This window comes from Serinus canaria, chromosome 18, assembly GCF_022539315.1.
Source record: "Serinus canaria isolate serCan28SL12 chromosome 18, serCan2020, whole genome shotgun sequence".
NCBI classification, from domain to species: domain Eukaryota; kingdom Metazoa; phylum Chordata; class Aves; order Passeriformes; family Fringillidae; genus Serinus; species Serinus canaria.
The window spans coordinates 4,423,557-4,435,890 of record NC_066331.1 but is presented as its reverse complement, the minus strand read 5'-3'; positions in this window follow the sequence as shown (position 1 = coordinate 4,435,890).

Below are 12,334 nucleotides of genomic sequence, written 5' to 3'. Positions count from 1 at the left end.
TTAAAATATATTCTGTAGCAAGGTGATAAACTGAATGTAAGCAGCATCACTCAACATCCATTGAAATCTTTAAGTGTTCTCTTTTTACTTCAGTAGTCATCTGACTAAGCCCTGAAGGCAGAATTATAAGTTTAAATTAAAATTTAAAGTTTTTTAAGAATTCAGAGGGGATTTTTTGGTTTTTGTGTTCAAACATGACTCAAAGTTAAAATGAAACAAATGACATTTTCTCTCATATCTTTATTTTGGATCAAACCTATGAATTCTAATTTATGCTTTCCTTTTTACTGAAGCAACTGAATAGTTGCTTCCAGGTTTGTCCCACTGAGATGAAGTATTTTGATAAATTCTGTATTACACCAAAACGTGATATTGTAAAACTGCTTTCTTTTATTGACAAAGGATAAAATGTCATACTAGCTGCTGCCAAATACAGTCACCCATATATTCATAAGACATTTGTGACAATCTCTTAGTATAATCAGTTTTATATAATTTAGGTAGCTGTCTTTATTTCTCTGTTTGGTGAAAGTACACCATAAGAAGTAATACCTTTTGTCATTTTTTTCCCAGTTAATTGAGTTATATAGCTTGGAACTAGCTCTGAAAAGTACTTCAGAGTTATTTCTAGGAGAGCACAGAGGAAAGCAACACATTGTCATAGTTCAAAGCAAATGTTTTTCTATTTTTAGACATTTCTACCTTGCAACATGCAAGAACCCTACAATAAAATTTAGCTAAGTACACTTTAGTCCAACTTCACCCTATAGGAAATTGAATGCTAAAAATGGTAAAATCCAAGACAAATTTGTAACATTTGTTTCCTGAATATAAGAAAAATACCAAACAGGAGTGCTGGTGAGATCTGCAACAGCCCTCTGGTGTTACAAGAAGCAGATTACAGATCAAATCTTCATTTCCTTTTGCCCTGCATTGGGCTAACATTTTATGACCTTTATAAAACATCAGAACCAGAGAAATGCTATCATTTTGCACTGTTTTGTGCAAGAAGAGCCCAGAATCAATCCTGTCTTGGATTTACCATTCAGCCTGCAAGTCATCCTCACTGCTGCAATGATTGCAGGAGCTAATCATTTACCTCTGTGTTATCATTACAAGATATAGCAGTGATGTACCTGTAAATGATCTTCTTGAGCAAAGGCCTGCAAGTTTGGCTGCCCCCTCCCCTTTCTGGTCCCTCTCCCATCTCTGTGCATATTCAAATCATCATTCAGGCTCTTCTGATACAACATTTTCCAGCATCAGTGTCAGCTCCTGTCTCCCAGCCCCAGATGGATGACCAAAAACATCAGCTGGGAACGAGCATTTTATTGCTGGAGTTCCTTGTGCAGTGCAGACCCGTTCACTCATTAACTCAAAGCAGGCATACAAATCTCCTGGCTTGGCAAAGAATTCATCTTCCCTCAAGTAACAAAGACTGAAAAGAGCGCCTGAAAACCTGGTCATTAGCTTGTTCCTTTATTTGCAATGTACATAAGGCCAAAGGAATAGCAAATGGAGTTATTTCCCACTGAAGAGAAACGATGTTTTTTCTAATCTGCAATCAAAAGAGGCTTGACACACATTAGTACAAGAATATTGCTTTCAAGTCAAACATTTTCCTCTTGTTGCAACCATAGCAATGGAATAAGAAACTGCATGCCAGAAGTTGCAATCCTGGGAGCTGTTAATGATGGATCTGAAGCTGGTTTTGTTCTGTGACCTTAATGAGAGGTGTGATCCAAGAAGAGAGGCTGCTGAAGCATGTAGGAAACAGCCCCATTCACAAATCAGACTTAGCTAAAATCAGCTTCTAGAAAAGATTGAGTCAGACTAATTCACAAAGTTAAGGCCATTCCATCAAGGAAATAGAAAACAAATATTCAATTCCTGCATAAGCAGCACTACTCTACTGATCCATCCTACGTCGTTTTTGGAAAGACCAACATCTTCTGCAGTAATTGATGTCGTGTAAACTTGGCAACACAATGGTAACTGCAGAAGCTGATCCAGAAGAACATAACTGAAAATGGATGCAGTTTGAGAAATCAATTAAGCAAGGACTTAACTACAAAAATGAAATTGCTGGTCTGAAGTTTAAAAACCAGCCAGAAAGATCATAATTGTTGATTGTAAGCTCAATAAGTCTTACTGACCAAATATGCAAATACTTCCCTATCTGAACCTAAAAAAAGGGGTGTGTTGCAACAGCAGGATGAGTTTCCTTCATATTGTATCAAAATGATGGACTGGAATGATTTGTGGCATGGGAAAGTTTGCTCTTGTCACAAGGGAAAGAGCTACTAAAAAAGTAGCCTTGGGTTGTCTCAGGGGTAAAGGTTTTCCTGATTGAGATTATTTATAGAGAATAAGTTTTTATGATGGGCATTTTATTATTTTCTTTTTCTCTTGAAACTTCCATCCGTTCCTTGTGATTCATTCCAGATGTTTCAGATGAGTGAGGCATATCAAGGTGTCCTTTGTAGAAAAATTCCAACAGCAACTCAATAAACTCATCACTGTAAGTAAATCCAACAATCAGAAAATTACTAACATTTGTCAAAAATGTTCTGTCTTTTCCCTGGAATGATACTGGAAATAATACTAAAATACTGGAATAAATGGCATACTTTGAAGCAAAGCCTCCACATCCCAGAGTGCATGTTTATGTTATGTATGCTGTAATGAATTTCTCTGCAGCTAGATGAGAACTCTCATGAGCAGTCTGCACATTTAAAATATTTTCTGAGCTGTATCTGCCAGCATGGACACTTTGCATGGGAAGATGTTTGCTGCTTCTGCTTCATTGTACTTGCAGAACAGGCTCTTTGCCATGGCTGTGCTGTACCAGGGTCAGTGCACCACACTGTCTGCTATACTTCAGCAGTTCTATTATATTAGCATGATTATAATCTGAGTGCCCATTCTCTGGAACATTTATTCTTCTAAATTTCTCATCAGTGGTTCTATGGAAAATAACACTTTTTTTTCATTAAAATATCCCATGTTCATGCTTTCATTGATGGAAAAGACTCTTTTAAATCAGCCCTTAAAACCCTGTTTAATAATGTCTGTTTATTAAATCCTAAACCACTTTAGAATGATGATGATGATGGTGATGATGATTATATGATTTAAAATTCAGTGTGAAAAGAAAGATACAATCAAATACCATTAAAATTTCAGGACAAAACTTAGAGAGTTATGTTGATAGATTATGTTCTTGTCTGTCTTCCAAATTGTTCTTCAGATCGTCCTGACTCTTCCCTAGACCTTTGATATTCTCCTCCCCAGAGAGACTGCTGGAGATGAGCCGGTGCACTATATCCCACAAAATGCTTTATATCTCCAGCCTCACCTTGTCCCATGTCCATTTTCTGAAGAGACTTCTAAGGGTTGTCAGGAGGCATAAGAGTTGTGGGCAAAGTGTTTTCTGTGCCCAGATTATATGGATGCAGTCTCTGTTACAGTGGAAATGAGGCAATATAGGGTTTCAAATTATTTCTCAGCCAAGTCTGCAAAGAGAGGATGAAATTATGACATACTCATGTCACAGAAAAGCTGTTCAGTTGTAAGAATCTGTGCTAAGTAGAGGTTTGTTTGGCTTATTTACAACTATGAATGTTGCTTCTACACAACCTCCCACCCCACCTTTGTGAGTGACTTGGACTTAATGTTGTTTCATTTCTCTGTGGCATTCAGCACCAAACAAAACAGGAATTCTCCCTCTCTCCATCCTGGTCAATTTTAATAATTTCTGTGGACCCTTGGCCACTATGCAGTAACAGATGCTGTGAGTCATGGAACTGGACTGCACAGCACTGAGATGCTAAAATATAATCCTGATGAGTACTGAAACAGCTAAATCCCCCCCAAAAACAACAACAGAAAAAACCCTAACAGACATGATGGCCTCAGAGACAATCCTAAGGCTGTTGTAAATCACCACTACCTGCTCTGACTCGCATATAATTCTGACAGTGTCAGCCATCTGAGACTGGTCCTCCTCATGCAATAATGTGGAGAGTATTATGGTTTCCCACAGATTTCAAAAAGGGCAATTCTCATTCTGACTGCCCTTCTCCATTTTTAACAGGACAATGAAGAAGGAATGGACTGTTTCTTTAATTTTCTTTTAAATAAAGTATTTTCCTTCAATCCCTTCTTCTTGGCATAAATAGGAATTGTAAAGGTAGTTTTAATTTCCACTCTTCTTATTTTCTTGAAAGATAATTCTCTTTTTCAATTAAAATTAGAAATAAACAGTTGAAGATGGATCTTCATCCATAGAAAATATAATTAGAAAGCAGTTTCTTCAAGGAGGAGTGACATTCATCTGTTTGAAGACACAGGATCTTTTAGCATAATTAGAATGGGCTCATTTTACCGCTGAGTACTTTGTGTCTCTGCCCTCCCACCTTTGGGTATTGTATTTCACCATGTTGTCCGACGGCTGCCTAGGAAACACTGAGGCCCAGTTTGAGACATTGCATGTATCAGTCTTTCTCTTTTGAGCCATTTGTAGTTCTGGATCATTGGAAAAAGCAAGCTTTAGATAAGCATTTATAAAAATATTTATTAATCAAATTATAATAAATAAAAATTTATTTAGTAATCAAATGGGCAAATCCTTCTTAAGCAGTTAACGTTTTTCCTACTTCACATCCCCTCCAGATCTGAATTACTGAATAATTTCTTGTATCAAATCCTAAACACTGAAGTCTATAGTTCCTTGTAGAAAAATGCTTGTATATTTTCTTCCAGAAATTACTGGAAGTATGAGTTTGGTCTTTGTATATTTCACATGAAGTGTCCCTTTGTTGTGTTTTAGATTGCACAATACCATACAAGTGCAAATTATTTCTACATAATTGCAGTAATTGTCAGAAACTGCCAACATTGCAATAACCTGTTGGAGGTAGTAGAAATCTCTTCTTGCAAGAACAGTTAATTTGAATCTGCCCTAGAGGAAATTGAAGGGTCTTCATGCGTAGCATTAAAGAAATTATTGCAGTGATTATGGACTTCTTAGTTATAGAAATCACAAAACACAGTGTATTTATTCCTGTATTTGCCTGTTATTTTCTCTGTATTTAAGACATTTTCATATGACAAGGTGTTTGTAATGCAAGGGATAGGAAAGAGTGAACTGGTACAAATTGAAACACTTCCACTATTTTAAATAAACCAAGAAAAACTTATTTCAACTGAAAGTCTCATTAATTAACTCTAACCTTTTCCAACTCAGAGATTCCATCCAATTATTTTAAATAATTTGACCATCTAAAAATCTTACAAAAAATTACTGTCAATCAAAACAATCCAATTACTGTCAATCCAACTGATTTTTTATTATATCTTTATTGTGAAACTGAACAGAAATGGCTGCCAGGGGATTTTAATCTGTCCTGGTGAAGTTTAAACTTTTTAAATAGTATACAGCTATATGAGCAGGAGCTCAAAGAATCTACTTGTCCCATAGAAAGATAAATGTTTTGATTTCCATTTTAGTACCCTAAATCAAGGTTATTCAGTGTCAAGAACTTTTTCTACACTGGAAGTGTGTGGCTGTAGGACTTCACCAAGGCCACATACAGCTCTGGAGTACAAGCTGGTCAGGGGTGTATCCCTGATATCCAAAGGCACTGCAGCTAAAGATACCAGAGTTTAAGTTCCTTTCTTCCTATATGAGCAAAGACAGATACTCCAGTTTTTGATTCCTCATCTGGGAAATTAAAAGCCATCTTTTATTCCCTCACATGGAGTCAGTGTATGAGCCAGAAAGCCTATTCCAAATTTCAGTAATATGAAGCAGTAAATAACTACTAACTGTGCTGCAAAAAGATGAGTATTTCTGTGTCATAAGTAGCCTGGAAGCTATTCAGCTCTACTTCATTAATAACAATAATGATTTACTGTGTTAGAATCTGAAATGTTTTCAAATCTGCCCTCTGCTCCATGAAACTTCAAGATTAGGTCTGGTACAAACAAAAGGCTGCTGCTACAATGCACGAAGAAGTGCAGGAGCCCCAGCTGGTGAGCATTTCATTTATCAGCATTCACCAGTGAAAGGCCCTTTTTGTCTGCAGTACATTAGAGCAAGTAGGAAAAACTAATAGCTTTGACTTCAGGAGGCCAGACAGTCTGTAGACAAGCACTGTGCAGATCTCCAGACTGCCCCATGAAGGCTCCTCGGTTCTTGCCCTCAACACTCCTATTATTCCCTGGCAATTGCTGCCAGTTGGCTTGGTAACCATGGACATATTTTAACAGCTGAATTCTTCCCTCAGTTACACTTGGCACCACCACTGACTTCAGGGGAGCTACAGGGTGTAACTGAGGGCAGAACTTGGCTCTTGGCACCCACTACAAACCAGTTCAAGGCCACCAGTTGCATTTTTACCCTTAATAATTTAATCCCTAGCGTTAGTGAAAGGAACCTAAAGCATGCACTGTATCACCTTGCCTGAGAAAGCCCTCGGTGTGGCCATAGGAAGATGGTGTGCACGGAGCTGTGTCTGTTGCTAGCCCATTTCTGTGACAGAAGCCCATTTCTCATACCGGCAGCGTGGGCTCAGTGTCACTCGCGCTGCACCGATCACCCCGAGCTCAGCCAGCGTCTGGAGCCGCGCTTGAAACATTGCTTTGTTTTAATCACATGTTTTTATTTCATGAAATAGACCCAAGTATTCTGAAACTAAAGGAGTGTTTTTTCATGCTGCTATAATTTGTGAAATAATGAGACATTTTGGTCTGTTAACTCCTCTTAAGTCTCACCACAATGTTATGCTTTGACTTCATTTGTGGTTGCAAAATATTTACTTTTCTCTTTAGCAGATTATATGAAGCTGTGTATTTTGTCTTGGGAGATATATACATATATTTATATATATTTAATCTCAGAAGCTGTTAGCAAAACTATTTTTGTCCTCTGATCTGGTTTTGCATCCTCTTTGAAAATATTTACCGGGACAATGTGGATTTATTTGCTGATGTGATCTTTTCTCAAAAAACCCTAAAAGTTGACGTACTAATAATGTGGATTTTTTTCACCATGCAGGTCATATGTATACAAATAATTCCTCACTTGTACTGGGAACAAATTGCCCAAACAATTATTTAGTACTATTAAACCTTCTCTCATTGGAGATTATAAATGGAAGATGCTATTTTTAAAATTGCCAGAGGGAGTTAGGATCATAAGCCTTCTAAAAAGTATGAGTGAGGTTTTACTGGGTCAAACTCCAGAATAAAGGAGGCAGTACTGTCTGCTTAGGATTTAAACAGCAGAACACCTGGGTTTACTTCCTTTCCTTTTCCATCAACATCCAGTCATCAAAAACCTGATCATCACTCACGTACCAACTGAGCTGCTATCCAAGCAGAATTCAGACAGTGGTGATCCAATGCAAATCTGAACAGGTACAGCATTCAGGACACTTCTGATTCCTCATTTGAGCCACCTGTAGTTACGCTGCTGCTTATGCAATACAACTGTGAAGTAAAATTAACAATTTAATTAAATGTTTGTAAGAGGTTATGATAGCCTTTAAGAGAAACAATTGAGTATCTAGTCATGATTCTCTGCCCTGACACCTCCAGTGACAACTCAAATCTGACTTCCTCAGTGTCTGGGAATGCCCCTTTAGCCAGGTTTTCCATGGTAATTAGAGATCTCAGCCAGTTCCTGTCTCTCTTCATCAGCTCTATCAGCTCAGTGCCTTGATGTCTCCATCAGTGTCATTATCTTGGGGACTTCTCTGGTTTCCCTACAGAGTCCCTGCATTTTCACAGGTTGCTTTTCCCATAGATGGTATTTTCCTTGCTTATACTGAAATGCAGTTTAATGTTCTCACCATAGTGAATGTTGAAGACTCCTGGCAGGATCTTAATTTTTCATGGCTTGTCAGTCTGTAGGTGATCTGCAATTCCTGTCACTTAGCTCACATTTTCTTTCTGCCTGACCTGAATCTCCAGACTTAAGAAAAAGCAGATTTTCAGAAGACTTTAGGCACCTAAAGAAAGACACCTTTTTACATTAAAAAGGGACTTACAGAAATAAGATATCAAATTCCTGTTGACTACCAATGGAAAAGTACTTAAAATATTTAATAACTTCTAACAGTTTAATTAGCTGTTCCCAAGTGTTGTAAAGTCCCTAAAACCACTTCTGGAGACAACAACTCTTCCTTTTAATTTGTGCATTTTTTCCAATTGTGGAAGCAGAGAAAGGACCCAAAAATAAACATGAATTATATACACTATAAAGTCTCTCTGTATTGGAGAAGCAGGATAAAGGAAGGGTTTGTTAAGTTTCTGTCTGTGGACCTGTGCTGTCTTTGAACTCCAATTCCAGCTATCCACAGTCTGCAACTGGGAATCCTTATGCTAAATATCTTTATTAAGGAAGAGAATCCTAAAAAAGATAATAAATTGAAACTGGGCCTAAACTCCCCTTTTTTTGGTGTTTTGGGAGTTTTTTTTTCTCCCCAGCACTTAGAGATAACATAAATGCCTGACCTTTGTTTTCATTCTTATATGGTTTTAAGGCAATTTGGGGAAGGGAGGGAGAGGAGGGAGAAATGAAAGGGAATTTTTAGTTTATCCACAAGACACATAGTGGAGAAAGGTGAATTTAGGAAATGGCAGATGCATATGTCTTCCAAACATCTCGGGGTTTTTTGAGTTTGTGAGGGAAAAAATGTTATTGTTGTCTCTGATAGCTACTACTTTCTCCTAGTAGAGTCCCAGGATTTCTGAGACTTATTTTACACAGGAGACACAAAAGTTGGATTCAATGGGACAATCTGACCCTGCTCTTGCACCTCCAGATGACAAAAGTCAGTTTTGCTGAGAAACCTGCATCTGGTGATTCTAAAGCAAAAACTAAAATCTACACTAAAGAACTTGAATACAAGCACTGAGGTGATCCTACAATAATCACTTGCATTTTTATCAAAGGCTTTGGGGTCTAGCCAGGGATGAAATCCTACATAGTAATACATATCTAGTGAAAACATGCCCAGAAAAGTCTGGGCTAAGTGAAGCGAAACACTAAAAGTTCATTCTGCTTTTCAAAGAGTTTAACCAAGGCTGCCTTTTGCCAGTGATAATTTTCCTGGATGCAAAGAAGAACAGCAGATGCCTCCAAAACTTTTACCATGCAGTGCTTTGTCCGTGTACTCCAGAGGGCAGCATGGTAATACTGCTGAAATGGTCTACCAAGTCACACAAGATTCCTCTGATTTTTCACATTAAAAATAAACTTTAAAATATTTACTAAAAATTTTACACAGAGAAGCCATTAAATATATGAAAGCTACATCAGAAGTGCTGTTTTGGCTTCTTAGGTAACTAAATAAAAAGATTTATAAGGACATGAAGTTTAAATTAAAAATTTTAAAATAACATTAAATAAAAATGGTTTTCATTGTCTTTTAAAAGTGTTTATTTTTTGATGATTTTCCTGCCCAGACTCAATTTTGGATGAGAAAAATGTTAATATACTAACTACAAGTATAATAAATTCTGTATTAAGTGCTTTCTTCAAACTCAAAGTTATATATTAAACCTCTGCTTGATAGCAAATTCCATAATTTTTAATATCTAAGTAAGGTAATTTTTTAAAAAATCTAACTTCCTAAGAATTTTACTTCACAAAATGTTCACTATGTTCTTAGTGCTTCTAGATACTGCAGCCTAAGAAATTATTTGTTTTTGTGATCTATATTTAAGATAGATCTTAATGGAAATAACAGTTTTTTACAGGAGGGAAAAAACCTGCAAAGGGTCAACTGCAATATTTGACAAGGTCATATTATTGGAGTACAATGTGTCTCCCTAATCGTGGTTCCTTAGTATGTTAATCTGAAAGATAATTAAAAGTGTGCATGTGTATACCTGTAAGAAATATGCAGGTGCCAGAATGCTGAACAACTGAGAATCAATTGCCAACAGCACAGCACCATTAGAAAACTATTCCTTGAGAATAATATTGTATAAAATTACAAGAGGATCGTATTCCAATTGTCTTCATAAAGAGACTACAATATGGGGCACTGTTTAGGATTGGCAGGATTGGCCATAAAATGCTGAAATTAAGACCTAATCAATCTGTAGCAGAAGGCCAGCAAGACAAATGGGACATAAATAATGCCAGCAAGAAAAATGGGAATCCCTATATATTGCAATACTTAAAAAGCTTATGGTGTGTTGATTGTCTTATTATGGAATTTTTCATGGTTTTGTTGAGTGAAGTAGCAATTAAACTGAAGATGCTGCTGCAGAAACCATTTATTACCCCAGTGCCTACACAGAGCAGACTATACTGAAAACAACCATGACTTGCATTTCAAGACTCATTTCATTTTCATGGTTTAGGCTTTCCCTCAGTGGTTGTAAACAACCTGCTATGGGTCTCTCACAAGTAATTTAATGAAGCCAAAAAAATCTGCTTTTAGGTTAAATGTTTAGGATGTTGAGTCCTATGCCTCAGGGGGCCTGAAACATCATGGGCCCTTCCCAAGGAATTCTTAGGTCATTTTTGATGACTGCAATAATCCAGTGTAGTCTTAAAGTCAAAGGAAGTCCTTGGGTTTGATGAGCTTTGAAACTAGCCTTGCAGTCCACAGGTATTATTAATTCTGTAAGTTTTTTCCAGAGTAGTTTAGACACAATAAAACTTCCCAAGGAATTTTGGGGAGGTTACCTTTTCCCGTGTAAGTTTTAACTAATCAGGATCTTTGGAAGAAAAATATGCAGATCAATTTTGTGCTAAGGCTTTTCCAGTCCTAAGCAATGCCAGGGCTGTACCAACACAGAGCACCGAAAGATGCTGCAACACTTTTACCCACAGTCTCCCCCGAAAGAAGGATGTATTTAAAGAAGGATTGGTCTGGGGAAATCAGTCATTACAATCTGTACATTATTAAGCTGAGAGAAGGGTTGGCTAAAGAGAGTATATTGTGAGGGAAAACACATTTTCTGTAATCTGAAAAGACATAGACACTTCCATGGTATGTTTTTTTTGTTTATTAACTTTTTCTGCTAGACCTGACCATAGACATTGGGATTTTTGGCTGAGTTCTGCTTCAACATTTATCTGTGGCCTGCAGGTTCAGCAAAGCTGTTTTCATTTCCCTTTGTCCACTTGCTTGCTGTGAAAATAGATTTTAATAGCCCAGCCAGGAGCTGTAATTTATGTCACTCAAACTGCATACAACATTTGCTATCCATGTAGAAATATGCATCAACCTGGGCAGCTACAGCATTGCTTCTCTCTGTCATAATACATGTCTTATCCTTCCATGGGCATCTACAATAATCACAGAGGACGTGTAGACATAAAAAATGTGGCAGAGACAAATTGTGAAAAAACAATATGGTAAATATGTATTTAACTGACCCCTTCAGTTAAACAGAAATAAAAATATTTCATTATACAATAAAAGTAACAGTGTGGGTTGTCGCAAATAGTGTCAAGAAAGAAGGCTCCTGAAGTCATAATATTCTCTTCAGACATGAGATCTGTATTCACCTCCTCTCAAAAATATTTTTTATTTCACAGAGGAGTAACCACCTTTTCTATGCTTTATTTCTCCATGTGTAAAACTCACCCTCTGTCTGTTACACTAAATGAAGATTGTTTGGGACAGAGGCTGTGTAACTGCACTCTTTGTAGAAGCTTGTAGCAGTATTGACTGATAGCAGCTGGGGCTGCTAAGTGCTGTGTGTGAAACAAACATTCTTGGGTTTGGTTTGATTTCTCTGCCAACACTTCAGGTCAGCCCCTAAGCTACTTTAATTTTTAATTAAAGTAGCATCAATAATACCCTTTGAAAGCTTGCTTCTCTGCTGTTTCCAACTACATGCTAATTAGTTTTTGTCCCCATTTACACAAAATTTAATTTTCTGGTTGCTATCTGGAGAATTTCCATAGTAATTTTAAGGGGTTTTTTTCTTTGCTGCTGTGGGTATGCTGACTTTTTCCAAAAGACACCTGCTCTGAAGTTAAATTGAACTCTTTTCCACCTTCTTACCCACTTCCCCCATGATTTCCATAGAATAAAAGCATTAGTCATTGACCTGTAATTATCTTTAATTCACTGATACTTTTCTTGGACCAGCTGCATGAGGGACTGAAAATGGTGCAATGAAAAGACTGAAGCAGACACAGACAGCATCACAAGAGTGAGCTACACACACTTCCACACAACTGCACGTGTATCACTTAGCCACAACACAATTAACACTCTTGCCCCAAAGAAATTATGATCCAAGGAATTCTGCAAACTTTCAACAAGTGCTGTGTTGTCTGTGGTGCCAACTTTCTCAG